The 27,323-nt window shown below is 40.0% G+C and overlaps 2 long non-coding RNA genes across 2 annotated transcripts in view; one reads left to right on the top strand and one right to left on the bottom strand.

Moving 5' to 3' along the window:
• LOC134737249 (uncharacterized) overlaps window positions 1-27,323 on the bottom strand; it is a 308,144-nt gene that overhangs the window by 188,308 nt on the left and 92,513 nt on the right. The window lies entirely within an intron of this gene.
• The window catches only part of LOC134737250 (uncharacterized), a 33,584-nt gene continuing 30,120 nt past the window's right edge, over window positions 23,860-27,323 (top strand). The window contains exon 1 of the long non-coding RNA XR_010121948.1: window positions 23,860-23,985. This is a non-coding gene — a long non-coding RNA (uncharacterized lncRNA). The remainder of the gene's footprint in view (window positions 23,986-27,323) is intronic.

Below are 27,323 nucleotides of genomic sequence, written 5' to 3'. Positions count from 1 at the left end.
TTATAAAACTATAACTCTGGAAAATCTAAATAAATTCTTATTTATTTATTTATGTTTTTAGACGGAGTCACGCTCTGTCGCCCAGGCTGGAGTGCAGTGGTGTGATCTCTGCTCACTGCAAGCTCTGCCTCCTGGGTTCACACCATTCTCCTTCCTCAGCCTCCTGAGTAGCTGGGACTACAGGCGCCTGCCACCATGCCCGGCTAATTTTTTGTATTTTTAGTAGAGACGGGGTTTCACCGTGTTAGCCAGGGTGGTCTCAATCTCCTTACCTCGTGATCTGCCCACCTCGGCCGCCCAAAGTGCTAGGATTGCAGGCGTGAGTCACTGCACCCGGCCCACCTAAATAAATTAATATGCAAACTAGTAAAATAAGATAATTTATCAAATAGAGGGTATAGGCCGGGCGCAGTGGCTCATGCCTATAATTCCAACACTTTGGGAGGCCGAGGCGGGCGGATCACGAGGTCAGGAGATCGAGACCATCCTGGCTAATACGGTGAAACCCTGTCTCTACTAAAAATACGAAAACTTAGCCGGGCGTGGGGGCGGGCGCCTGTAGTCCCAGCTACTCGGGAGGCTGAGCCGGGAGAATGGCGGGAACCCGGGAGGCGGAGCTTGCAGTGAGCCAAGATTGCGCCACTGCACTCCAGCCTGGGCAACAGAGCGAGCCTCCGTCTAAAAAAAAAAAAATAGAGGGTATAAAATTAGCATAGAGAATTGACTTTCAGATATACAAACATAATCTAATGGAAACAATAATGGAAGAGCAAACCTAGTTTATAATCGCAACATAAAGTATAATAGCAACATAAAGTAAAATAAAAAACTTGTGCATAAACTTAAAAGAAATGTACAAGACCTCTATTAGACACACACATGCTTAAAAGATGAAAAGCACACTAAATAAAGGAAAAATATTCTATATTCTTCAGTAGGAGGAGTCAACTTAATAAAGATGTCAATTCTCCCTACGTTAATTGTTCAATGTAATTTGATATTGATGATAATATTCTCCCCTAACTTCCTGGAATAAGAGAACTTGATCATAACAGTCATTTGAAAAAATTAAAGAAAGAAGAAGAAAAGGAAGAAGTTGAAAGAGAAAAAGTGAGACTAGCTAGAAAAGCTGTAAAAATGAGAAGTAATGAGGAGTGGCACTAATTCTTACGGTTCATGAAACATATCATAAAGCCTTTTGACTCAAACAGTGTGATACTGGTGCACAAGTAGACTGATGGAATGGAAGGAAAATCCAGAAAAGAAAAAAAATACATGTGGAAATTTAGTACATGATAAAGAAGGTATCTCAAATCAATGGGGAAAAATAAGGACTTTTAAATGGGCAGACAACTGATTAGCCATGAGTACATATACAAATTTGGATATTTTTTATACCTTATAAAGGGAAAGAATTCCGAATGGTTTGGTATTTAAGTGTAAAACTAAGGCCATACAAACACTCGAAGAAAACATGGATGCTTTTCTTTGTAATCTGGAAGATAAAACATGATGTTGATGTGACCAAGCTCCAAATGCCCTGGAGAGATGCTTATTTTTTCTTTTTTTAAAAAAAGGTTTTTTTCAGCCGGGAGCGGTGGCTCATGCCTGTAATCTCAGCACTTTGGGAGGCCGAGGCAGGTGGATCACCTGAGGTCGGGAGTTTGAGACCAGCCTGACCAACATGGAGAAACCCCGTCTCTACTAAAAATACAAAATCAGCCGGGCGTGGTGGCACGTGCCTGTAATCCCAGCTACTAGGGAGGCTGAGGCAGGAGAATCGCTTGAACCTGGGAGGCGGAGGCTGCGGTGAGCCGAGATAATGCCATTGCACTCCAGCCTGGTCAAGAAGAGTGAAACTCCGCCTCAAAAAAAAAAAAAAAAAAAAAAAAAATTTCTTTTTCTGTAATTGACACATAGTAATTGTACATATTTTATGAAGTACATAGTGATGTTTCATAGATACAACGTATAGTGATCATATCAGGGTAATTTGCGTCGCCATCCAGGAATTTTTAAAGTACTTGCCATCCACCAAATGTCAAACTGAGAACAAATGTCTGCAATTTATATCATAAACAGATATTTCACTGATATATGAACGGTGTCTAAATATTGAGAAGAAAAACTAACAATCTGATAGAAAGAGTGCAAAAGATATGAATAAGACATGCAAATAATTCACAAAAATTATTTTCACAAATATTTTTAAAAGTCAATTTTATTCATAATAAGAGAAATTCAATTATAACTACACTGAGATACCATTTCTCTCTCATCAGATAAAACATTCAAAAGTTTGAAGACATAATATTTGTCAAGGCAGTAGGGTATGGACACTCTTATACATTGCTGATGGTATTGAAAAATGACACAACTCAATGATGAAAAATTGGCAATATCTAGCAAAATTACATTTTGATGCAGAATTTCCACTTCTCAGAACCTATCCCAAAGATGCTTTGGCAAACCTATGAAAGGATGCATGCCCAGGGATTCATGTTGCAGCACTATTTGTAAAAGTAAAAACATGGAAATCACCCAACAGTACATCAGCAATCAGCCTGAGTTGGATTGAATATACTATGATATATCCACACAATGTTACAACATACAGCTACATACAGGAATGAGGCCTATATCTTCATTGTTTTTTCACAAGAATATGTCATTAAGAGAAAAAACAAAAGGCATAGAGGCCGGGCGCGGTGGCTCACGCTTGTAATCCCAGCACTTTGGGAGGCCAAGGCGGGCGGATCATGAGGTCAGGAGATCGAGACCACAGTGAAACTGCGTCTCTACTAAAAAATACAAAAAATTAGCCGGGCGTAGTGGCGGGTGCCTGTAGTCCCAGCTACTTGGAGAGGCTGAGGCAGGAGAATGGCGTGAACCCGAGAGGCGGAGCTTGCAGTGAGCCGAGATTGCGCCACTGTACTCCAGCCTGGGCGACAGAGCAGGACTCCGTCTCAAAAAAATAAATAAATAAATAAAAAGGCATAGAGAAGTGTGTATGTTAATTTTTATGTAAGGGAAACAGATATAATTATGTATTTATACCTATATAAATATATGCATATTTATTTGCAATTTTAAAAATAAATATTGTAAGAATAAACCAAAAGATAATAAAAATGGTTACCTGTAGGAGAAGGCAGAGAAGAGGGAGAAGGAACAGAAAGGGAAGACAGACGTTTTATAGTTTTAACCGTTAAACCATGGGAATATTTTCCTGGTTAAATAAACAGAAGTTATATCAGAAAACAAAAAACTGAAAGAAAAAAATAAACTTTGTCAAATTGCTCATATCATCAAATAAAAAATAATCAGAGTGATGTAAAAAGACAATGTGTTGACTGTACATCTCCACAAAAGTGTATCTAGGCCGGGAGCGGTGGCTCACACTTGTAATCCCAGCACTTTGGGAGGCCGAGGCGGGCAGATCACGAGGTCAGGAGATTGAGACCACGGTGAAACCCTGTCTCTACTAAAAATACAAAAAATTAGCCGGGCGTCGTGGCGGGCGCCTGTAGTCCCAGCTACTCGGAGAGGCTGAGGCAGGAGAATGGCGTGAACCCGGGAGGCGGAGCTTGCAGTGAGCCGAGATTGCGCCACTGCACTCCAGCCTGGGTGACAGAGCGAGACTGCCTCTCAAAAAAAAAAGTATATCTAAAAGAAAAAAAATACAACAAAGGAGTCATACTTTGCACTCAGCAATCTCATTGTTAGTTACAATATCGGTAATATTATTTTGAAACACACAAACACACACAATAAGTAAGTTCATGAATCAGCCATCATTAAGAATCAGATTTTCAGTGAAAAAAAGAAAAAGAGATACAAATATAACACTAGGGCCTTAAAAATCATTTAATCTGGGGAAATGGAAATTGCACGCCTTTATTTCTCTATTTTCTAAAAAGAAATGCATTGCTTCTGGGTTGTTTCAGTGAACAGAGACAGAAAAATAGTTTTTTGTTTTCAGTAAACTAAATTGTTCAGAACAAATGATAACATTTGGGAGATGCTGAAATACAGGAGTTTAAAAACTTGTTGAATTTTATTGAGTGTCAATAGCAACATAAAAGAGGTATAAGATACCTCTTTTAAATGCACTGACACATGAAATAATGCCTTGGACTGGCTAACCAAACAGGAGACCACCTCCAGGCACATCCTTCCAGGGTAGGGTGATGGAGGTCAGCTTGGGCAATTGCTACAAGACCATGTGAATCACTACCTCTGGCATATTTGCCTAATAAGCAGGCTGTCTTTCCAACTGGTCATTGGGAAGAATTTTGGAGCTAAGATATGGTATACTTGGATATTTGCATATTTGAATGAACCATTGTTTAGGTCAATCAAAATATGTCAATTAATTGGTCATCTAATATTTCTTTTTTTATTGTAAGTTCTAGGAAGTGCTAAAATGAGAAAGATTGATCTTACTTACACAAAAGGTATACCATATATCTTCAAGATGGCAAGCCAGTAGTGTCTCTAACAATGGCCCAGTGGAATGAGTACTCACACTACTGAGTTTTAGGAGATGTTGCTTCTGAATTGTGATGTTGTATAATCTTGAACAAATTAACTGAATAAACATTAATTGAGTGCCCACTATATGTGAAGCACTATTCACAGTGATGGAGATTAACTGAAGAACAAGATAAATAAGGTCTCTGCCCTTATGGAGTTTATATTCAAGTACAAGGAGAGAGAAAATAAACATGAAACACGTATGATTAACAATATTTTAATAAGTTGTATTTAAAAAGAGCTGATGAAAGAAAATGACTGGAGTTGTGGCAGAGGGATGTTAATTAGATTGGTTGGCCAGGAAAGACCTAATTAGGGAGTAAATGACAAGCAGCCAACCAAGGATGAATCTGGGAGCAGAAATCGTTTTAAGAAAGGGAAATAATCTTCCCCAAGTCAAGAATCAGACGTTTTGTATCAAGGAACAAAAAGAATTGTGTGGCTAAAATATGGTAAGCAAGAGTGTGAATATCAGTAGATGAGATCAGGAAGGGAGGTAGGAAACATATCCTGTAGGGTCCAGGAGTTTGAATTTAAGGAAAAGCTGTTGACAGGTTTTAAACATAAAATTGGCTGGACAATTTTTTAAAGATTATTCTAAGGCTGCTGGGTGGAGAATGCTTGCAGGAGGACAAGAGTGGCTATTGCAGCAGGTGAATTGAGAGCTAATAATAGTTTGTACTAGAGAAAGATGCAAATAAGTGAACAGAGCTTAACAGAATGGGACCAGCGTTGGTGTAGGTATAGAAAACAAAGAAGGATTCCACTATGATTCCTAGACTATTGCCTTGAGCAACTGAGTAGATGACAGCATATAAGTCCACAGCTCTCTTGTGTACCTTAGCTTTCTTTTTTTGGGAAAAGTTTGGTTACATAACTAAAATGCGTAACTCCAGATCTAGCATTTTGGATGTGTACAAAATGGTACCAACTACAATTTCAAGGGGAAGTGATAGTCAATGAGAGATAACTATAAAAATTGTATTTAAATTCACAGAAATATATATATACATATTTAAATGTTGTAGTATTTTTAGGGCATTTGGATATTTGAAAAACTCTGTATGTTTGGTATTGTGAGGGCCAACTGGTCTTTTGCTGATGTTTAAAGCCTACTAAAACTTTTCCTGTCTTAGAACTTTGTTCTTTCTGTTTCTTCCCTTGGCTGGACATTACATTTAGTTCTTTGCATGACTGATGGCTGTTTGAATGAATGAGTAAATAAATAAATGAAAGAAATAAGAATAGAAGGAAAGAAGAAATAAGAATAGAAGAAAAGAAGGAAGACTATAACTTCCTATAGTTTATATAAAGTATGATGATAAGTCAAATAAGGGCATTGATCTGACAGGTATGAGAGTTTTGGGTTTTTTTTTTTTTCCCATTTGTGTTCCTTTATGTTATGGTTCTTTTCAGTTTTGAGTGGGGACTCAAATATGTTATGGAACCTTCATTAAAATATAATCAATTTGGCCAGGTGCGATGGCTCACATCTGTAACCCTAGCACTTTGGGAGACTGAGGCAGGTGAATCACCTGAGGTCAGGATTTCAAGACCAGCCTGGCCAACATTGTGAAACCTTGTCTCTACTAAACTACAAAAATTAGCCAGGCATGATGGTGGATGCCTGTAATCCCAGCTACTGGGGAGGCTGAGACAGGAGAATCACTTGAACCTGGGAGACGGTGGTTGCAGTGAGCCAATATCGCACCACTGCACTCCAACCTGGGTAGCTGAGCAAGACTCTGTCTCAAAAAAAAAAAATATATATATATATATATATATAATCAATTGGAATGAAGGGAATGGTGGGTAAAATGTGCTCCAAAGAGGAAGCGAATGATAGGGAACAGACGTTTCCAAAGCATTCGATACTTGGTGAGGACTAAGCTCTGATTTTTTATATCTTGCCCAAATTCCTATCTAAGGGGTCTGGAGAATCATGCCCTACAAACCATAAATTCTCATCAGATGAGTTTTATTTAACCCTGTATATTGGGACTTACTTTCCAATCTGACTTTGGCATAACAAGGAAGAAAATCTCAGAATATTTTACCCCAAAACATTTTTCTCTGCCATATCTTGAAATGGACCTGCAAAGCTGTCCTTTGTGGGGGGAAAATCTGCATCTGTAAAGAATCTCTATTAACATAGCTAGATCTTTTTCTTTCAGGCCCGCCCTATCCTGAAGAGATTAACTAAAAGTCTAGCACCTTTTAAAGACCTGAATAGGAAACATTTGTCATCTATTGTCTCCAAGGGCAGCCACTATAAGACTTCAAAAGAACCTTGGTCTCCACAATCATTTATCTTAACCTGAACATTTCCTTTCTGTCATCCCAGATCTTTAGACAAACTCAACCAACTGCCAACCAGAAAACGTTTAAATTTACCTATAACCTGGAAGCCCCTGCCCCCCTATTTCTTAAATGTATTTGATTGATGTCTCATGCCTCCCTAAAATATATAAAATCAAGCTGTACCCTGACCACCTTGGCACTCATATCTGGCTCAGAATAAATCTCTAAAAATATGTTACAGATTTGACTCTTTTGTCAACATTGGTCATAACTTGAGAAGCTTCTCAATGTTTTGTCTGTGAGGAAAAGGAGCTGTCATCAGTCTTAGAAGAAAAAAGGCTGTCTGCACTCCTTGACAGTCATAACCTCTTGAGGAAATCCCCATCAAATCAAGAATACTATAAAAGACAACTGGAATTTCCCATCTCCTTCGGTATTATTTACATATCTGAGAAATCTTTGGAACTCAGTAGCTGAGGTTTCCTGAGTTTCAAGATATGAACACACTTTGGTTGTTATTTCCTAGAAATTTATATTTCTCTGAGACATAGCGTACTTTCTTCATTTCCGGGCCCTGGGTTGGTGGTTGCCTGGTGATTTCAGGGCATCATTAAAAACACATGAAGTAGCACTGGTGATTTCCTTATCTATGTTGCAAGGACTTCACTTGCTTTTTTAAGGAGGAAAGAGTTCTCTAAGTGAAGGCCTAGATCCAAAAGTGGTACCCAAAGTAAAATCTTGGAAATAACCCAAGGTGGATATAAACATCCTTTGCAGATAAAAATGTCTAGTGCAAGTGACAAAACTTTTCTTGGCAGCCCTGTTTCATGTTCATCCCATAGTACAATTGCTTGTAAATTAGTGTGATCCTATTCAATTAATCTTTCTCAGTACAGATGATGAAGCCATGCACCATATTGTAACGATACATAATATATCATAGGGGTCTCTTTTTTTGGATCCAAAACAATAAAGAATTTTAAAAGTCTGTCAATGGCTTTATTTCTCTGGAATATATAGCCATTCTTATTTTTAATTTTTTTCCAACAGATATGAGAGCTTTGACATAAAAGTGAGGTTTCCAAAAACGGAGACTCGTCTTCAAATCATAAAAGATCTATTTCTTACTCTAGGACTCGACATATGGTAGCAGGATTGATGAGGACTCATGTGCCTGCTTTTATATTTTTCGTTTCTTACGTCTTTTCACTATTTCTTTATCTCACCACAGACTATGCCTATAATGCAGATACTGACTTGAGCCCTTTAAGAAGGAAAGATTTTATGCCAAATGTTGTCCAGTTAATGGACAATTACTCATTTTTTTACAGCAACATTGGACTAAAATCAGAACCATACTGAGCATCGGTAGAAAACTCTCCCATTTTTAAATCTATCAATTCTTTTAGTTGCCATGATTTCCTCTCCTTCTAATTCATAATTTCCTTCCTTGTCTGGAAACATACTGTATTAGTTTCCTACTGCTGCTATTTTAAACAATCCACTGATTTGTGCTTAAAACAATACAAATTTATTTCACAGTTCTTTAGATCATAAATCCAGATTTGCTCTATGGTTTCTTTCTTCTAGGTTTCACAAGACTAAAATCAAGGTGTCAGTCTGCCCAACCCCTATAAGTGAGATCCTAATCAATTAATCCTTCTCAGTACAGGGGAGATCTGGGAAGAATCTGCTTCCAAGCTTATTCAGGCAGAATCCAGTTCCTTGCAGTTGTAGGGTTAAACTCATCATTTCCGTGTGTGCTGTTAGCTGGACAGCATCTTATCTCCCAGAGGTTTATCCTCAGTCCTTGTAGGTGGGCATCTCACAGCCAGCAACTGTGCCTCTAATCCTTCTCACATTTAAAATCTGTCCAGCTTCCTCTTCTGTTACATCTCTTTTGCCTTTGTCTTCTGCTGCCTTTCTGACTCAGAAAAATTTCTCTGCTCTTAAACTTCATATGATTAGATTGGGCCACTTGGATAAGCCAGGATAACCTCCCTTTGTTAAGGTTCATAACCTTAATTACATCTGCAAATTCCCCTTTGCCATATAATGTAAGATACTGACAGTTTCTAGAGACTGAGGCATTGGCATATTTTTGTGTGTGTTTGGTGGATAGACATTATTCTATCTACCATACATATTAAGTTTGGAGTTCTATGCATCTAATTCCTTTTTTAAATCGTGGATTAAGGAGGCAAAATTAAATTTGGATGCTAAGAATCCAGAGAACAGTTAGTATTTAGAGTATGGTTTTCCTCTAAACAAAGAGACAAAGCCAGAAAATGAGTGGAGGAAAATTAGGCAGATACTCAGGGTTATGGTTTAGGCCAATGTGGTTCTCAAATTAGGGTGATCCATAGGCTCATGTTCACTGATGCTTGGAGTTTGCATCTGAATGGCAAAAATAAGGGGTAACAGGAATGCACTTGATTTTGTTTCTAGGGCTCACAACTCCCAATATTGACATTAATGTAGACAATATACTTGTTTTAGTCATAATTGATACCTTAGTTTGAAGATAGCTGAGTTAAATATGGGCGGTGGACATCTAGACTCTGAGAATATGTGCCTAGCTAAATCACTTAAGGATAGATACATTCCATTTTTCCCACAGTTCTCTTAACATTAACTCTGACCTCATCAACTTGCTGATTAATACTAAACTTGTTTGGACTGGATAGTCTGAAACTTTTTTTTTTTTTTTTTTTTGAGACGTAGTTTCACTCTTATTGCCGAGGCTGGAGTGCAATGGCGTGATCTCAGCTCACCGCAACCTCCGCCTCCCGGGTTCAAGCGATTCTCCTGCCTCAGCCTTCTGAGTAGCTGGGATTACCAGTGCGTACCACCATGCCGAGCTAACTTTATTTGTATTTTTAGGAGAGATAGGATTTCTCCATGTTGGTCAGGCTGGTCTCAAACTCCCAACCTCAGGTGATCCGTCCGCCTCGGCCTCCCAAAGTGCTGGGGTTACAGGCATTAGCCAGCACTCCCGGCCAGCGAAACATATTTTCTTAGCTACTTCCCATTCCTCTGGAGGCATAGTTTTCCCTAGAGTTATTCTCTTCTTCATTTTTCTCTGAAGAATTTAAAATCTAGTAATCTGGGATCTACTGTATATCTGACTCTATCCTCGCCTTAATCTTAGGAGCCTTGGGCAATCCCTGAAACTATGGGTACTAGACAAATAACAAATAACTGGATATTATATCTTTCCCAAAGGGACATGATCACAATTCTTTGATCACCAGAGACTGATACTTAAACCCAAAATAGCAGCCTCCTTCTTTCATCAGCCTTCTTGGAGATGTGATTATCAAAAATGCCTTAGATCTTCTCACTAGTGGAATGAATATCCCAAAACACATCTCTGTGTTCTCTGTGTGGTGACAACTATTATCATCTTCCTATGTATTGACCATTTCTCTTATTTCCGATAATAGAATCTTGATTTTCCTTGGGAAAAAAATGTAGTCCCTACTCTTAGTCTATAGGATTAGGAAAAAGCTGGTCATTTTCTGAACTCAATGTGTGAGCATTTGACTTAGATTTGGCTAATTAGAGCCAATAAATTTTAATTCTCTATTTTTAATAGTATAGAGAATAAAGAAGTTCTCTATCTGCTGGACTTCATTTGAAAGAATATGAGCCAGGACATTAGCATAGTGGAAAAGGCAGTTTAGGAGCTATTCAATAAGGTAATCATATGCAAACAAAAGTAAAATTCAAAGGCCCCCTCGACCATCTGAATGGACTTTTTCCTAGGCCAGGGCACTTTTAAAATGTAAACTGAGAAACTGGTTCAGGCCATGTCAGGAAGTGGGGGTTGAATATGCCTCATGATACCTCTTTAGCGTTAACATCAACACAGGCCTTTAAATCTGATAAGAAGCATTTACAATCTATTCTCTCTGAAGCCTGCTACCTGGAGGCTTCATCTGCATAATTAAACTTTGGCCTCCAGAACCTCTTATCGCAATCCAGACATTTCCTTTCTATTGTTGCCAGGCCTTTAGATAAACTCAACCAATTGTCAACCAGAAAATGTTAATTTTAAATCTACCTGTAACCTGAAAGTTACCCCTGCCCTCTTGCTTTGAACTGTCCTGCCTTTCTGAACCAAACCAATGTGTTTCTTAAATGTATTTTGTTGAAGCCTCGTGTCTCCCTAAAATGCATAAAACCAAGCTGCTGCACCCCAACCACCTTGGACACATGTTCGCGGGCCTCCTGAGGGCTGTGTCACAGGCCATGGTCACTCATATTTGGCTCAGAATAAATTTCTTCAGATAGTTTACAGTTTGACTCTTTTCATCGACACAGCAGAAGATAGACAGTCTTAAGTTCCCACAGTGGAATTTGAGCCCCTACGTCTGAGACGGGAGAATTCCCTTGACCCCCTTGCAGGACTTGCGACGGGGTGGCTCATTTACTCAGCTCAATCCCCTTGGAGGAGCGGGGAGCACATGTGTGAGTGGGCGCAGGTGCTGGGGCAAGTGCCTTTGCGAACTAAGTGTCCAGAGGAACTAACCCATACTGCCCCCGGCAGGTCTAGGTGTTGCCCACGACCTCTGGGGCCCCAGCGATCCTGTGTTACAAACAATGCTCTTTTAGCATTTGCCTTTTGATGATGGCTAGGTGTTAAAACCAGCTCATGTATCATACACTGCGATTGCCTTAGCTCCAGATCATTGCTGGACACATACACATCCCTGTCCCCTGAAAATAAACCTATGTATTTAAAAAATGAATGGAGAATGATTGATATTTTTCTTACTCTTTTTCTCTTCAACAGTATTTTTTAATAGTTTTTTGTCTTAATTGTCTGTATGGGCACCTCTTATTACAGAGTGATTAAAATAGAAACACAATAGAAACACAAAAGTCCCTAGAATCCATGAAGTGACTGTCCATAGTTTTTTTTTTTTTTTTTTTTTTTTTGAGATGGCGTCTGACTCTGTCACCCAGGCTGAGTGCAGTGGTGCAATCTCATCTCACTGCAACCTCCACCTCCTGGGTTCAAATGATTCTCCTGACTCAGCCTCCTGAGTAGCTGGGATTACAGGCATGCACCACCACTCCTGGCTAATTTTTGTATTTTTAATAGAGACGGGGTTTCACCATGTTGGCCAGGCTGGTCTTGAACTCCTGACTTCAGGTGATCTGCCCACATTGGCCTCTCAAAGTGCTGGGATTACAGGCATGAGCCACTGCACCCAGCCAACAGTTTTTAACAATCATCTGGTTATCTGCCTGCCATACCATCACCTTCACTAAGACAAGTGTCAGGCCTCTGAGCCCAAGCTAAGCCATCATAACCCCTGTGACCTGCACATATAAATCCATCTGGCCTGAAACAACTGAAGATCCACAAAGAAGTGAAAATGGCTAATTCCTGCCTTCACTGACGACATTCCACCATTGTGATTTCTTTCTGCCCCACTCTAACTGATCAATGTACTTTGTAATCTCCCCCACCCTTAACAAGTTTCTTTGTAATCTCCCCCACCCTTAAGAAGGTTTTTGGTAATTCTACCCACCCTTGAGAATGTACTTTGTGAGATCAACCCCCTGCCTGCAAAACATTGCTCCTAATTCCACCGCCTATCCCCAAAACCTATAAGATCTAATGATAATCCCACCACCCTTTGCTGACTCCTTTTTCGGACTCAGCCCGCCTGCACCCAGGTGAAATAAACAGCCTTGATGCTCACACAAATCCTGTTTGGTGGTCTCTTCACACGGACGCACGTGACAACAAGACAACAAAATCAACTCTAAGAAAAACAAAATAAAACAAAGATTTGTGAAGTTTAATATGTCAGCCATAATCTCAGGAAATTGTATTATAACTCCATTCAGCTATTGCATAAAAAATGGAGATTAGAAAATATCTGGGCAATTTAAATCAAAATTTCCTCAGTTCTGAGGGAAGAATTTGTCAGAGAAGTACTGCTTAAGAAATTCATACTTTGGCTCACATGCCGAATGCATTGTCTAATAAGGTTCAAATCTCTTTTGTACTTTGTAGATAACAGATTTGCTAAACAGAACTGAAAAATTTTCTTCAGAAAAGAAGTATCAACCTACAATACAATCTCTCTCATGAGAGTGTTGATGAGAGCCTGGGTTCCTGTTACCTTTTTGGACAGTCTACAGATCTCAAGTGTTATTATAACTCAGCCGTGAATAACAGCCCCCTACTCACCCAAGAATCTTTGCGGATGAACTTCCAAAACACAGCTATTTATTATTGGAATTTTGAATACTGAAGAAGCTCTATTCCCATCATTAACTCATTAATTAAGCCCCAAATTTCTAAAGTCAGCATGTTTTTAATCACCTCATTGTATGCCTTTCATCCTGAGGCACAAAACAGTGTCCAGTACTCACATTTTTGCCAGTAGCCTTTTCTTTATTGGTGATTTTAGTTTTGTATGGGAAAAAGATGTGTTTGGGGATACTGACCACAGGGCTTTAAAAAGTACCCTCATGGTGTTTTATCGAATTGACAAATTGTTATTATGATTTATTTTCATAATATTCCACATATTTTTACTTATCAGACTGAAAAAGGAAGGAGCTCACCCTCTGGAAGTATTGTACTACTTAAGACCACCTCAGACCCCCTTCAAAATGCATCGATGTCCAGCCAATCAGAGCCCTACAACATCGTTTCCGTGTGAGGAATGGCTAGTTAAAAGCACCCCAGTCTTCTCTCTTACATACAGAGTTCTCTTGTCTGCCAACATGAATGGTTGCTATCATTACATCAGCCTCCAGTGACTTCAATACATGAATGGCTAGCTTACGGTCCAAGAGTGGATGGGCTTTTCTGTCTTTTTTCAGAGGCATCTGCCAACCAACGGGAACAGGCAGACAAAGCTATCTTTAAGTATTCTGCCCCATGCAATGAATAGGCAATGCCTAAACAGCAGCTCAAGATGAGGCTGTGAGAACATGAAGGATACCCATAGGCATCTGAAAACCTCCTTCCAGCAGAGAGCTCTTCTCACATATAGGAATGAAAGTAAACTGAACCGAAAGCAGAGCTGTGTCTACTTGACACAGGGAGCCGCCTTGAAAGGGAGGCTTAATAAAATGGCGTGCTGAAAACAATTCAAGAAGCTATAGGGATAGAAGGGTGCCTGTTATCTGTGAATGGCCCTGTTTACTCAAAGTGAGAATTCCCTAATATCCAGGAGGGAATTAACTTGGGAGACATAATATAAGAGCCCTACTTTTGCCTCAAGCACTCTTGTTTCCTTTATTTCATTTTAAACATTATTCCACTATCAAAAATAATATCAGCTTATGGCAAATAACTAGACAAAAGCATTAAGAAACAGAAACCTGTCTATAATCCTAGTGAACACAGGCAATTACTATCATTTTTGGCACATTTCTTTCCAGTTTTGTTCCCATTCTTTTGTGTTTATCCAGATGACATCAGGATAAAAATATGAAAATATCCTTATTTTATACCTATGTTTTTATCCTGCTTTGTTGAACTTTATATTATTAACCTCTTGTTCCATGTTATGACAAGCTTTTTATAGGCATCATTTTAATAGTGAAAAGTCATACTCATAATTGATAGAATTGTATAGATCTTCTGCAATTTTCTTAATTGTATCCTCAATAAGGAATATTTTTATCTATAAACATCACAGCCAGGTGCGGTGGCTCACACCTGTAATCCCAGCACTTTGGGAGGCCAAAGTGGGCGGACATGAGGTCATGAGATCGAGACCATCCTGGCCAACATGGTGAAACCCCGTCTCTACTAAAAATACAAAAATTAGCTGGGCGTGGTGGTGGGTGCCCGTAATCCCAGCTACTCAGGAGTCTGAGCCAGGAGAATGGCTTGAACCCGGGAGGCGGACGTTACAGTGAGCCAAGATCATGCCACTGCACTCCAGCCTGGTGACACAGGAAGACTCTGTCTCAAAAAAAAAAAATTACAAATCATGTAAAATATGGAAATAAACATCTTTCCCTAACTCCAACACAGACATTTTTGTGTCCCCCAACATTTTGATACTCCCTTCTAAGAGGACTGTCTGACTTGCTGTCACCCCCATTTGAGACTTACTGCCATAATCAGCCATAGGCTGAGGGCAGTGGGGAGTACTTAACTACAGTTGACCCTTGAACAACATAGGGGTTAGAGGCATCGACACGTTCACATGTAACTTTTTATTCTCCAAAAACTTAACTGAAACAGTCTGCTTTTGACTAGAAGCCCAATCAATAACTAAAACAGTCAGTGAACACCCGTTTTGCATGTTCTATGCATTATATGCTGCATTCTTACAATGAAGTAAGCTACAGAAAACAAAATGTTATTTTAAAAAATCATAAGGAAGAGAACATATACTAATAATTAAATAAAGTGGATCATCATAAAGGTCTTTACCCTAGTCATCTTCACGTTAAGCAGGCAGAGGAAGGGTTTGTCTTGCTGTCTCGGGGTGGCAGAGGCTGAGAAAAATCTGCATATAAGTGGATCCACAGAGCTCAAACCAATGTTGTTCAAGGGTCAACTATATATACTTCAGGTGTGTTTCATTAGAAGAAAATATGGAATCAACAGATCTATACCAAAAGAGGAGCATTAACTCTTGAACAATGGAGACATAGTTAAAGTAAGCTTGTAACATTTGGAAAAAAAAAAATGTTCATTGAGATGTACACATTAAAAGCTTTTCAAAATTGAAATCAGATTTTCTTCCTTTGGATTCAAAGACTGAACACATCAAAATACTTCAAAATATTTAAAACATTTCACACTAAACAAAGTAAAGACATCAGTTTATCTACTGCTTCTACTAATTGATGTTACATGTTTTATTTGGAGTTTTCATTTGTTTGTTTGTTTTAGGGTTTTGTTTTTTTTTTTTTTTTTTTTTTTTTGAGACAGAGTTTCGCTCTTGTTGCCCAGGCTGGAGTGCAATGGCATGATCTCGTCTCACTGCAACCTCCACCTCCTGCCTCAGTCTCCCGAGTAGCTGGGATTATAGGTGCCTGCCACCATGCCCGGCTAATTTTTTGTATTTTTAGTATAGACAGGGTTTCACTATGTTGGTCAGGCTGGTCTCGAACTCCTGAACTCAGGTGATCCACACATTTCAGCCTCCCAAAGTGTTGGAATTACAGGCGTGAGACACAGCGCCTGGCCTTATTTGGGGTTTTTATACATTATATTTCAGAGGCAATAAAGGTATTTACAGGTAAAGAAAGAACTAAGAATAATTCCACCAATTCCCCTTATTCCAGCAAGCGCTCCACTGAATTCAACATCATGGTAATCAGCAAGTGGCCAAATAGTCCTTTACATCTTTTCTGTTTTCCCATTTGGGTAAGAAACGTGCTTTATGAAAAGTACACTTAAATGACGTAGACAGAGAAGCAAAATGCTTGGCTAATCCCAGTGCACGTGACCCATTGCCTGAAAATGGGAAAAGTGACCACAGGAATTTAAATTGAAATACTTCCTACCACCACTAAGCCGGAGCAGGGGAAGCCAACGGAATGAGGAAGTTCTGTTCAGACACACATTGACTCATCTGATAATTACTTCCTCATATAATGTTCTTGTCCAGACAGAGACTGTATTGGTTCTCCTAGAAAGATACATAAAAGGAGGAGCCAAAATTCATGACTTCACGAAGTTAATGAATGCTCAAACATGGCCTTAGAATGCCCAAATTGACCAGAGAGAAGAGGAGCCCAGGTTTATGGTACTTATTAGCCACAGAGGAGGTGAAAAAGAAAAGTTGTTTGGAGACGTTCTCACTCAAATGACCACATTTTTCTGATTATGAGATTTGACACTTGTTATCTCCGTCAGAGAGTAGGGTAGTTCCCTTGAATTCACACTGAAAATGCGAAAGCAGCCACATCTGGAAGACTTGGGCCCCACCCCAGGCTCCTATTTACAGTCCTTTGGCAGCCCAGCCCTTCTCTGGAGCCCACATGGAAGCTGTCAGGGCAAAACCACAGAGGACTGGTGACGATAGACAGGATGCATTCAGGACTCTCCCAGATACGTGCCATTGATCAGTTCAATGCAACTGGAGCCCTGATGCCAAGCAATCTGGAAATGAAAATACAAATTGTTTTCAGCCTACAATTTATCAGAAAACGGTTTCCCTTCAAAGATGCCCAGTAGTTGGCTTCTGGCTAGAAGAAAGAACACAGATGGAAAAAAAAAAAAAAAAAATGCTGAGGGCTATTTTGTTCTCAAGTCTTAGGGAGCTTCCAAATATTTGAACCATCTGCATGCGAAGAATTGCCTTACATATCACTGAGAACTTGCCAATACTTTAAAGAATTCAATGCATCTAGATCCCAAACTGAACTGAGCATAATGTTCTTCCTCCCCCTCCTCCTCTTCCTTCATCTTCTTCTTCCTCTCCTTTTTTCTTTTTCCTTTTTTTTTTTTTGATTTTTTGTATTTTTAGTAGAGATAGGGTTTCACCACGTTGGCCAGGCTGGTCTTGAACTCCTGACCTTAAGTGATCCACCCGCCTCAGCCTCCCAAAGTGCTGGGATTACAGGCATGAGCCACCACGCCCAGCCAATCCTCTCCTCCTTTTCTTCTAGCAATTTAGAAAATAAGCTTTAACACAATGGCTTTTCTAATTGTCTAAAATTATAAGCAAATATCATGAGTTATAGGCAGGCAAAGTATGAAGACTATCATCAAATACCACTGCAAACCAGTGAAACTGGCACTTCTAAATGCATACATACTAGTTATGATGCTACAGGATAGTGAGAAACCTGGTAAACTATTTGCATAAATTTCTATAATTAATGTAAAGCAAGTGAACCAAAGTTGTTATTTTTATTTCTTTTAATGTGTTACATCTTCAAGATCTATAATAATTGTCTACTTTTGTACTTTATCATTTAGCTTGATAATGACATAGAATAAAGGATAAAAGACATAGAATATAAGTTATAGGAATTATAGGATAAAATACATAGAATATAAGAAAGTTATAGGAATTATGATTTTTTAATCACCACTACTTACTGAAATTGAATGCATTCTACATGCCAGACATTGTTCTAGAGGCTTTCCAACTTGTAACTGTGTCTGTGTGTGTGTGTGTGTGTGTGTGCAAATTCATGTTGAAACCTTGTTTAGTGTCTCTTTAGACACATTATTCACATTATTGGAAATATTTTAGGATACTAGACAGCGTGTGGCCTTGGCTGTCTGCATATTGAACACTGAATATAACAATGATTACTTAGTAACCTAATGATGAAGTAATTAGCGGATGCAAATTTTAATGACATGTCCTGTGAAGCAGCTGTGAGTCAGGAGAAAGGTGGATGCGTAAGCATCAGTCACTTTGCTAGAAAGTCACTTTAACTTAGCCAGAGTCCTTCACTTCTGCCTTTGTCCATTTCCATTTCCAATGCCACAGAATTTCTGAAGTTAGGAAAATAAAATTTTCTTTTTTTTTTTTTTTTTGAGACGGAGTGTTGCTCTGTCGCCCAGGCTGGAGTGCAGTGGCGCAATCTCGGCTCACTGCAAGCTCCGCCTCCCGGGTTCACGCCATTCTCCTGCCTCAGCCTCTCTGAGTAGCTGGGACTACAGGCGCCTGCCACCACGCCTGGCTAATTTTTTTTTTTTTTTTTTTGTATTTTTAGTAGAGACGGGGTTTCACCATGGTCTTGATCTCCTGACCTCGTGATCCGCCCGCCTCGGCCTCCCAAAGTGCTGGGATTACAAGCGTGAGCCACCGCGCCCAGCCGGAAAATAAAATTTTCTATTTAAAAAAATGACCCTGACAGTTAGGAAGCAAAAAATCAAACAATTTCTATCATGAAGAGTAAGTAAAGGTCGGCCAGGCACGGTGGCTCACACCTGTAAAATCCCAGCACTTTGGGAGGCCAAGGCGAGTGGATCACGAGGTCAAGAGATCAAGACCATCCTGTCCAACACAGTGAAACCCTATCTCTACTAAAATACAAAAAGTTAGCCGGGCATGGTGGTGCATGCCTGTAGTCCCAGCTACTCGGGAGGCTGAGGCAGGAGAATCACTTGAACCTGGGAGGCAGAGGTTGCAGTGAGCTGAGACTGTGCCACTGTACTCCACCCTAGGCAACAAAGCGAGACTCCATCTCAAAAAAAAAAAAAAAAAAGAGTAAGTGAAGGTCTAGCAAGTGAAGTTTCCTAGTAAGAAAAACAGAGGCTTTACATAAGTTACAGAGAGTGATGTCAAAAGTGGTAATAACGGGGATCACCAACAAGAGTTAAGTCTGTTACCAGGAAGAGGTTCGATCCAGACCCCAAGAGAAGGTTCTTGGATCTCATGCAAGAAAGAATTCAGGGCAAGTCTATAAAGTGAAAGCAAGTTTATTATGAAAGTAAAGGAATAAAAAATGGCTACTCCAAGGCTGGGCATGGTGGCTCACACCTGTAATCCTAGCACTTTGGGAGGCCGAGGCAGGTGGATCACCTGAGGTCAGGAGTTCAAGACCACCATGGCCAACATGGTGAAACCCTGTCTCTACTAAAAATATAAAAGTTACCCGGGCATGGTGGTGTGAGCCTGTAGTCCCAGCTACTTGGGAGGCTGAGGCAGGAGAATTGCTTGAACCTGGAAGACGGAGGTTGCAGTGAGCTGAGATTGAGCCATTGCACTCCAGCCTGGGCAACAGAGCAAGACTCTGTCTTAAAAAAAAAAAAAAGTGGCTACTCCACAGATAGAGCAGCTCCGAGGACTGCTGGTTGCCCATTTTTATGGTTATTCCTTGATGATATGCTAAACAAGGGGTGGATTATTCATGCCTCCCCCTTTTAGACCATATAAGGTAACTTCTTGACATTGCCATGGCATTTTTTTTTTTTTTTTTTTGAGGCGGAGTCTCGCTCTGTCACCCAGGCTGGAGTGCAGTGGCACAATCTCGGCTCACTGCAAGCTCCGCCTCCCGGGTTCACGCCATTTTCCTGCCTCAGCCTCTCCAAGTAGCTGGGACTACAGGCGCCTGCCACCACGCCTGGCTAATTTTTTTTTTTTTGTATTTTTAGTAGAGACGGGGTTTCACTGTGGTCTCGATCTCCTGACCTCGTGATCCGCCCGCCTCGGCCTCCCAAAGTGCTGGGATTACAAGCGTGAGCCACGGCGCCCGGCTGCCGTGGCATTTTAAACTGTCACGGCACTGGTGGGAGTGTAGGAGTGAGGATGCCCAGAGGTCACTCTCGTGGCGATCGTGGTTTTGGTGGGTTTTGGCCGGCTTCTTTACTACAACCTGTTTTATCAGCAAGGTTTTTATGATCTGTATCTTGTGCCAACCTCCTATCTCATCCTGTGACTTAGAATGCCTGAACCATCTGGGAATGCAGCCCAGTAGGTCTCAGCCTCATTTTACCCAGCTCCTATTCAAGATGGAGTTGCTCTGGTTCAAATGCCTCTGACAAGTCCACCATACATTCTTTCCAAAAACCAGAAAATTCATTTGTAAAATTGTTTTAGTAAATGATTTGGCCAATGCAAAATTTTCTCACTCAGTGAAGAAATGTTAGCAAGAGTTAAAAAGCTAACTAGCCGGGCGCGGTGGCTCACGCTTGTAACCCCAGCACTTTGGGAGGCCGAGGCGGGCGGATCACGAGGTCAGGAGATCGAGACCACGGTGAAACCCCGTCTCTACTGAAAATACAAAAAATTAGCCAGGCGTGGTGGCGGGCACCTGTAGTCCCAGCTACTTGGAGAGGCTGAGGCAGGAGAATGGCGTGAACCCGGGAGGCAGAGCTTGCAGTGAGCCGAGATCGTGCCACTGCACTCCAGCCTGGGCGACAGAGCGAGACTCCATCTCAAAAAAAAAAAAAAAAAAAGCTAACTAATTTGGTTTACATGGCTACTTTTAATGGAAATGAGACTTAGGGGTAGATTTAACATTTTAAAATAAATGGTTACATATGTAATTATTATGTATAAAACCATATATAATAAGGTAATCACATTTTATATCATATATAGGTATATAATCAAGAAGAGTATAAACAGCTCTTATAAATTTCTTGCTAATATTTGTTTCAAGTATTTAGAGATTTTCAAAGTCATGACATTTCTATCTCATGATTATTACAGCTTTGAACAATGTTGCTACTCTCTAAAATGTTTTCTGATGTAAGGAGAGTATCTACTAGTATGATCAGAACAAATTTAAGTAACTTAATTAAGACTCTTTTATCAGGTCAGGCGCAGTAGCTCACGCCTGTAATCCTAGCACTTTGGGAGGCCGAGGTGGGCGGATCACCTGAGGTCTGGAGTTCGAGATCAGCCTGACCAGCATGGAGAAACCCTGTCTCTACTAAAAACACAAAATTAGCTGGGCATGGTGGCACATGCCTATAATCCCAGCTACTCAGGAGGCTGAGGCAGGAGAATTGCTTGAACCCGGGAGGCAGAGATTGCACCAATGGAGCAAAACTCTGTCTCAAAAAAAAAAAGACTTATCTCCATTTATATGCTTATCCATTTACCAAACATAGAACACTCAACTGTGTCAGTTACTGAATTTACATAGTCCTTGTTTGTTTTTTAAAAAATCAGAGTTAAGAACAATTCAACTTATTTTGACAAAAATTTGTCTGCCACTCACAATGTACCAAGTACTTTGCTAGGTGCCTAAAATATAGTTGTAATTTTTTTTCTGTGTTCCTTTATGGGCAATATTCTTCAAAACCATCCGATTGTAATGGTTGGTGTTGATTCACTAAAGAGAAGACAGGCCAAAGTATTTCTTTTGTGAATCACTCTTAACCATCTGTGGTGGAGACGCCTTATTCCACTAAACCTCATCTTCATTGGCAAGCACACAAATGGGTATTCTCTCTCACCACTGTGGACAGTGGCAACCATAAGCAGAGATTTGGAATGTCTAGGAGGGCCATGATCAAACAGCTCATGCATGATGGCTCTGAGGTCGTCCAACTGTGCTGTGGAGACAAGGCTGTATTTGTACGTTTCTCCTAAAACATATCTTACAGATTTCATTACAAATGATATATTCTTAATTTGAGGAGATGTACTGCTATTTTCTACTTTTTATAACAATACAAGTTAGCAAAAAGGAAACAAAAATTGTGCATTTGCGCTATCCAAGTAAAGAATGCCACATGTAGTAGAGTATATCTTTATTCCCCTTGTGTGTTGCCTTCTCCTTAAGAAGATTAAGCATCCCTTTCTCATCCTATGAGACTTGTGTGGCCTCCTTGTGAGGGGAGCATACTTCCCAATCTACTGAAGCAGATTTGGCCATGTGACTTTTTTTTCATCATTGAATGAATTGCGTGCAGAAGTGGCTTCTGTGCCATGGGAGCAGAAACATTAAGAACTGTAACTTGTTCACTGTAACCCAGAATGAAACTGCTCCTACAGCCTGATCACAAAATGAGTAAGATGGTGCAAAGCCATAGATGGAAGCATAGTGGCAGCTGACTCTGCTGACCTATGCTTACATGGAATGTGAAAGGTATCTAAAACTTAATTGCTGTAATCTACCAAAATTTGGAGATTGTTTGTTCCTGTAGCATTACAAAGTGAAAGCTAAGTGATAAGAAGTTTACATGTCACTAGTAAAACTTAACATCATTAGTTTGTAGTTCCTGTCATTTCTACTTTTTATTTTATTTCACTTTTAGTTAATCTCTTGGTCATCGCTCTGCCATTACCCATTAGGGAAGCCTAGTTTCTTCCTTTTGAGGCCTTACTCTCAACCCCATTCTCATTCTTCTAATTACTCAAAAACCCTGGGCAATATAATCTGCTTTGTGCAAGAAAGACCAGTCTTCTAGGCAGAGAGGGAAAACAAACAAACAAAAAACACTAAAAAAACTCCAACAGGTTCGCCAGCATCCATGCTTTCTTCATGGCCATATGATGCAGCTATTGAAGATTAGGTCTGCTCAGACTAATAGAAACTTGTCCACTGTTATGAAATATAATTTATTACCCTGCATCTCTGTCATGGGCACATCACTTATTTTACATCCACGTGCTCAGGTGTCTTCCCCAAATGCAATCACATGTTGTGCTGGAAGTAACTTTTCTTTTCTAGCCTTTTCCCTCATGCTGAATTTAGGCTACCAGGCCACACACCACTTGCTTCACAGGAAGTTCCCTCTGTGTCATGGTGACCTTTTTAACCAGGAGACCCTCATCCACCATGGGAAGCTTCTCTAACGTTGAATCACAGAGGCAGTCTCAGATTAGCCCTATGACCCATGAACAAATGGTCCTTTTACAGACATTCTGAAGCCATTTGTATATACAGTCATCCCTTTATAAAACCAAAAACCCCACCCATGAGACTGTCCATAGGATAACAGTGACACTGTCAAGATGAATGACTGTGTCTCTGCATGTATAGTGATGTATATGGAAGATCCCCTCAATTAAAAAAAAAAGTATCTTCTCACATTAATATAGATAATTCCTGGGCTGTCATCACTCCCACATCACTGTTGCAGCTCTAGTGTTCAGCAGAATGTTTAGTACATTTCAGGTGCTCCATAAATACCAGTTGAATAAATGGGAGAAATATTAATTACAACAATTAATAAGATCAAATTACAACAATTAATAAGATTACAAAGGACTAGAATTTTCCCACTCTACGTTTCACACTACATTTCCCAATATGTAGTATTTTCCCTGGTTTTCCACTTCTTCAACTAACTCTTGAAACCAAATACCTGAGGTCTTTGGGAGGGCATTTCAGAGACAGTGAAACTGCATTTGGTTCTTAAAGTATTCATAAGGGCTCTTCTGACAAGCTTTAAAAAATGATGCAAATACAAGATAAAGATAAAAATATACGAATAGTTCTTATCTAGTTGTGTGAGATAATTATGACACTGAGAATGTCACTTACGTCTTTATCCTATAATTAAATTTAAAAGTTTGATTTATCCCTATACTTGTAGCAGGACAAGCCACAGACAAAACCACTCCGACACCGAGTTAAAGAAGGAAGTGGTTTATTCAGCTGGGAGCATCGGCAAGACTCCTGTCTCAAGAGCCGAGCTCTCTGAGTGAGCAATTCTTGTCCCTTTTAAGGGCTCACAACTCTAAGGGAGTCCACTTGAGAGGGTCGTGATCGATTGAGCAAGCAGGGGTAAGTGACTGGGGGCTGCATGTACCAGTAATTAGATTGGAACAAAACAGGACAGGGATTTTCAAAGTGCTTTTCTATACAATGTCTGTAATCTATAAATAACATAACTGATTAGGTCAGGGGTCGATCTTTAACTACCAGGCCCGGGGTATGGTGCAGGGCTGTCTGCCTGTGGATTTCATTTCTGCCTTTTAGTTTTTACTTCTTCTTTCTTTGGAGGCAGAAATTGGGCATAAGACAATATGAGGAGTGGTCTCCTCCCTTATACTAAAATAACAAAAAAAACATCGTCTGGGTTTTCTTACATGATAGAGCATGCAAGGTGTCTTACCATTTAATAACACTTATTTCTGACAATATCATTAAACTCAGTATATAACAATCAATTTTCTGAGTTTGTCTGCTTTGTAAGCAACCCTATAAGAAAGGATGTATTTCAGGTAGCATTTTTGTTTCTTTGCTCTGAATGAAATACTATATGGTGTTGCATACATGATAAAAAAATTTCTTCAAGTTTAAATCGTTATGATTGCTTTGTTTTATACCCCAAGCATTACATTTATGCTTGCCATCTTGAATGAAAAGAATATGTAGCCAAAATTACTGGACGAAATACAAGAAACAAACAATCATGAGGTAAAATGTATACATTATCACATGTGTAAACTCCCTATTGCGATTCATGCAGAACATTGTAGGTGTTGATAAACTGCTACATTTTTAAAATCAATTTTTTTTCCTGAGGGTTTCAGTATCTAGCTAATAATTTGGAAGTGAGAAAATTTAGTACCCACATCTGCTCTTTTCTAGCTAATTGTGCAAATTTGGCCAAAGACATCAATGCTCCAGGCCTTGATTTTCATATTTGTGAAATAAAGATAATAATATCTAACTCAGGGGGTTTCTGAGTGAATCAGTGATAATATATGTATATTAAACACAACACTGGCTACAAGAAACAGAAAGCTTAAGACAGAAAAAAAGGAAGAAAACCTATTTCAAAACCAAAAAACAATTTTAAAAAACCATATGTAATTTTATATATGTGGACTCAAACCATTACATTATCATTTCATCTTCTATACCTTTCTCTTTTCACATGGAGCCATGTTATCTCAAGATAACCATTCTCATAAAGTTAAAACCAAGATTACAGACAGCTCAGAGCTAATATTCTCATAAATTTCATAAATACAGAGGAAAGTTCCCTTCAAATAACTCCAATTGGAAAATTCTGGAGAAGAAACTTAATTGGTCCTGCTGATGCAGAATTTTCTTCTTGGTCACTTTGCAAGCCGGGGGCCTTGGGCCAGTAACACCCCACATGGGCCTCCCTCAGCCATGCTACCTGCTGCAGGAAATGGCCTGCCCACTTGGCCCGCCCAGGCCGGGTGGAGTCTGGCTTATACTCCGGTTCCGAGCAGGAAAGAATTCAGGGCGAGTTCCTAGAGTAAAGTGAAGGCAACTTCCCCAACTTCCATGAGGATCAGCTGCTAACAGCTCACAGATGGCCCCTTTCTCTGGAAAATCTGTCCCCCAGCTGCCCGTTACTTTACCTGGAGAGTTATGTGCATGCCCTTGAGGCAGTCCAGAGCCGACGACTGATGAATGTGGTATATGAAGGGTTACTCTCTTGCCTTAGGCAGGCCAACACAACTAAGTGATTAGTGATTCAAAGACCTTCCCTTGGGGACTTGGCCAAGGTTGGACTTTATCTGAGGCCAATTTCTTGCTCGGCACCTTTGCTTTCTCTATCCTGCTTCAGTCCCTTCCTTATGGGCTTTTCTGTTTATGTATCACTTTCACAGGAATTCGGGTCTCACACTCAGCCTCTAGGGAGACTAAGACCATGTTACAACAACATGTGATCAAAGTAACTTGCAGAATACTTTGAAAATATCAACTTAATCCCTCTGAGAAGCAATAAATCTCAGAAATGCAGACTTTTAAGAAAGAAGATCCACAGAATTGATAATAAGGAAAGCGATAAGGTGATAAGAAGGAAGATACTACCACAAGCTTTAGGCACAGCCAGCCCTGAAGCATGAGATCAAAGATTAACAATTGCTGTTGGTTGGTATGTTGTTTGGCTGGTTTGATTGATCAGTTGCTTGAGAGGTGCCCATAATTCATCTCTCTTCCGTATTTGGGGGCAATAATTCATTGTGTGGGATGAGATTCCCTATCTCAAAATGCCTGTGCAAAAGGTGGGCAGTTCTTTCGCTGTCTAATCCAGAGACCAGGGCTAGATAATATAACCAGTCCTTGATCAAGCAGCACTCTAATTCAGGACTTTGAAGTTAAAGTCAGTTACTAAAAGAGGTCGTCCCTGACAGTTATTGCAGGGTTCCTGCAGTGAGAGACAATGATAGTGCCTGGAGATTCCAGTAGTGTCTGGGAGCAATGGTACAGTGTCAATGAGAATCTTTTTTTTTTTTTTTTTTTTTTTTTTTTTTTTTTTTTTTGAGACAGAGTCTCGCTCTGTCGCCCGGGCTGGAGTGCAGTGGCGCGATCTCGGCTCACTGCAAGCTCCGCCTCCCGGGTTCACGCCATTCTCCTGCCTCAGCCTCCGAGTAGCTGGGACTACAGGCGCCCGCCACCGCGCCCGGCTAATTTTTTTGTATTTTTTTTAGTAGAGACGGGGTTTCACCGTGGTCTCGATCTCCTGACCTCGTGATCCGCCCGCCTCGGCCTCCCAAAGTGCTGGAATTACAAGCGTGAGCCACCGCGCCCGGCCGAGAATCTTTAAAGCATTGCTGCTACTGTCTGAATTGTATGTTCTTCTGGTTTCTGTCTCCTCATTAAGCATACTCCTCCATTTTCGCATCACTTATACGAGCTCTCTATTTTTCACAATGAAGTCCCTTTTCAAAATAGTAGTTGCTCTCTCATCTGAAGTGAAGAAAACTTATTTATACAATACCTATACAGATTTCCACAATGTCAACTTTTACAAAGTTGACACAGTATACATTTACAAATATGAAGCAAAAACAGAATCATATAGATTAAGATATTAATTGATTACCAACAATGGGCTGAATGACTCTGGCAACTTTTATTCTATCTACTTTTTGCTGTCATGGTCGAAGTGCTCACCTGTTTGAGCACCTGTAATATACTATATACAAGGAGAAATATACAATCAAGAAGACCCTATCTTCATGCATCATTGAGTTTTATACATTTCAAATAACTTAACAAATAAGTAAATATGTGTTCACAATTTTTGGTGTTATCAATGCAAATGTAGGGCAAATGATGAAGAGTAACACAGAGAACCTTACTCAGCCCAGGGAAGGATATTTCAGGGCAATCTTTCTGAGTTCCATGTCAGC

Source organism: Symphalangus syndactylus, chromosome 7 (assembly GCF_028878055.3).
Source record: "Symphalangus syndactylus isolate Jambi chromosome 7, NHGRI_mSymSyn1-v2.1_pri, whole genome shotgun sequence".
Lineage (NCBI taxonomy): Eukaryota > Metazoa > Chordata > Mammalia > Primates > Hylobatidae > Symphalangus > Symphalangus syndactylus.
Note: the sequence above shows the minus strand (reverse complement) of the source record. Positions and strands in the feature narration are given on the sequence as shown.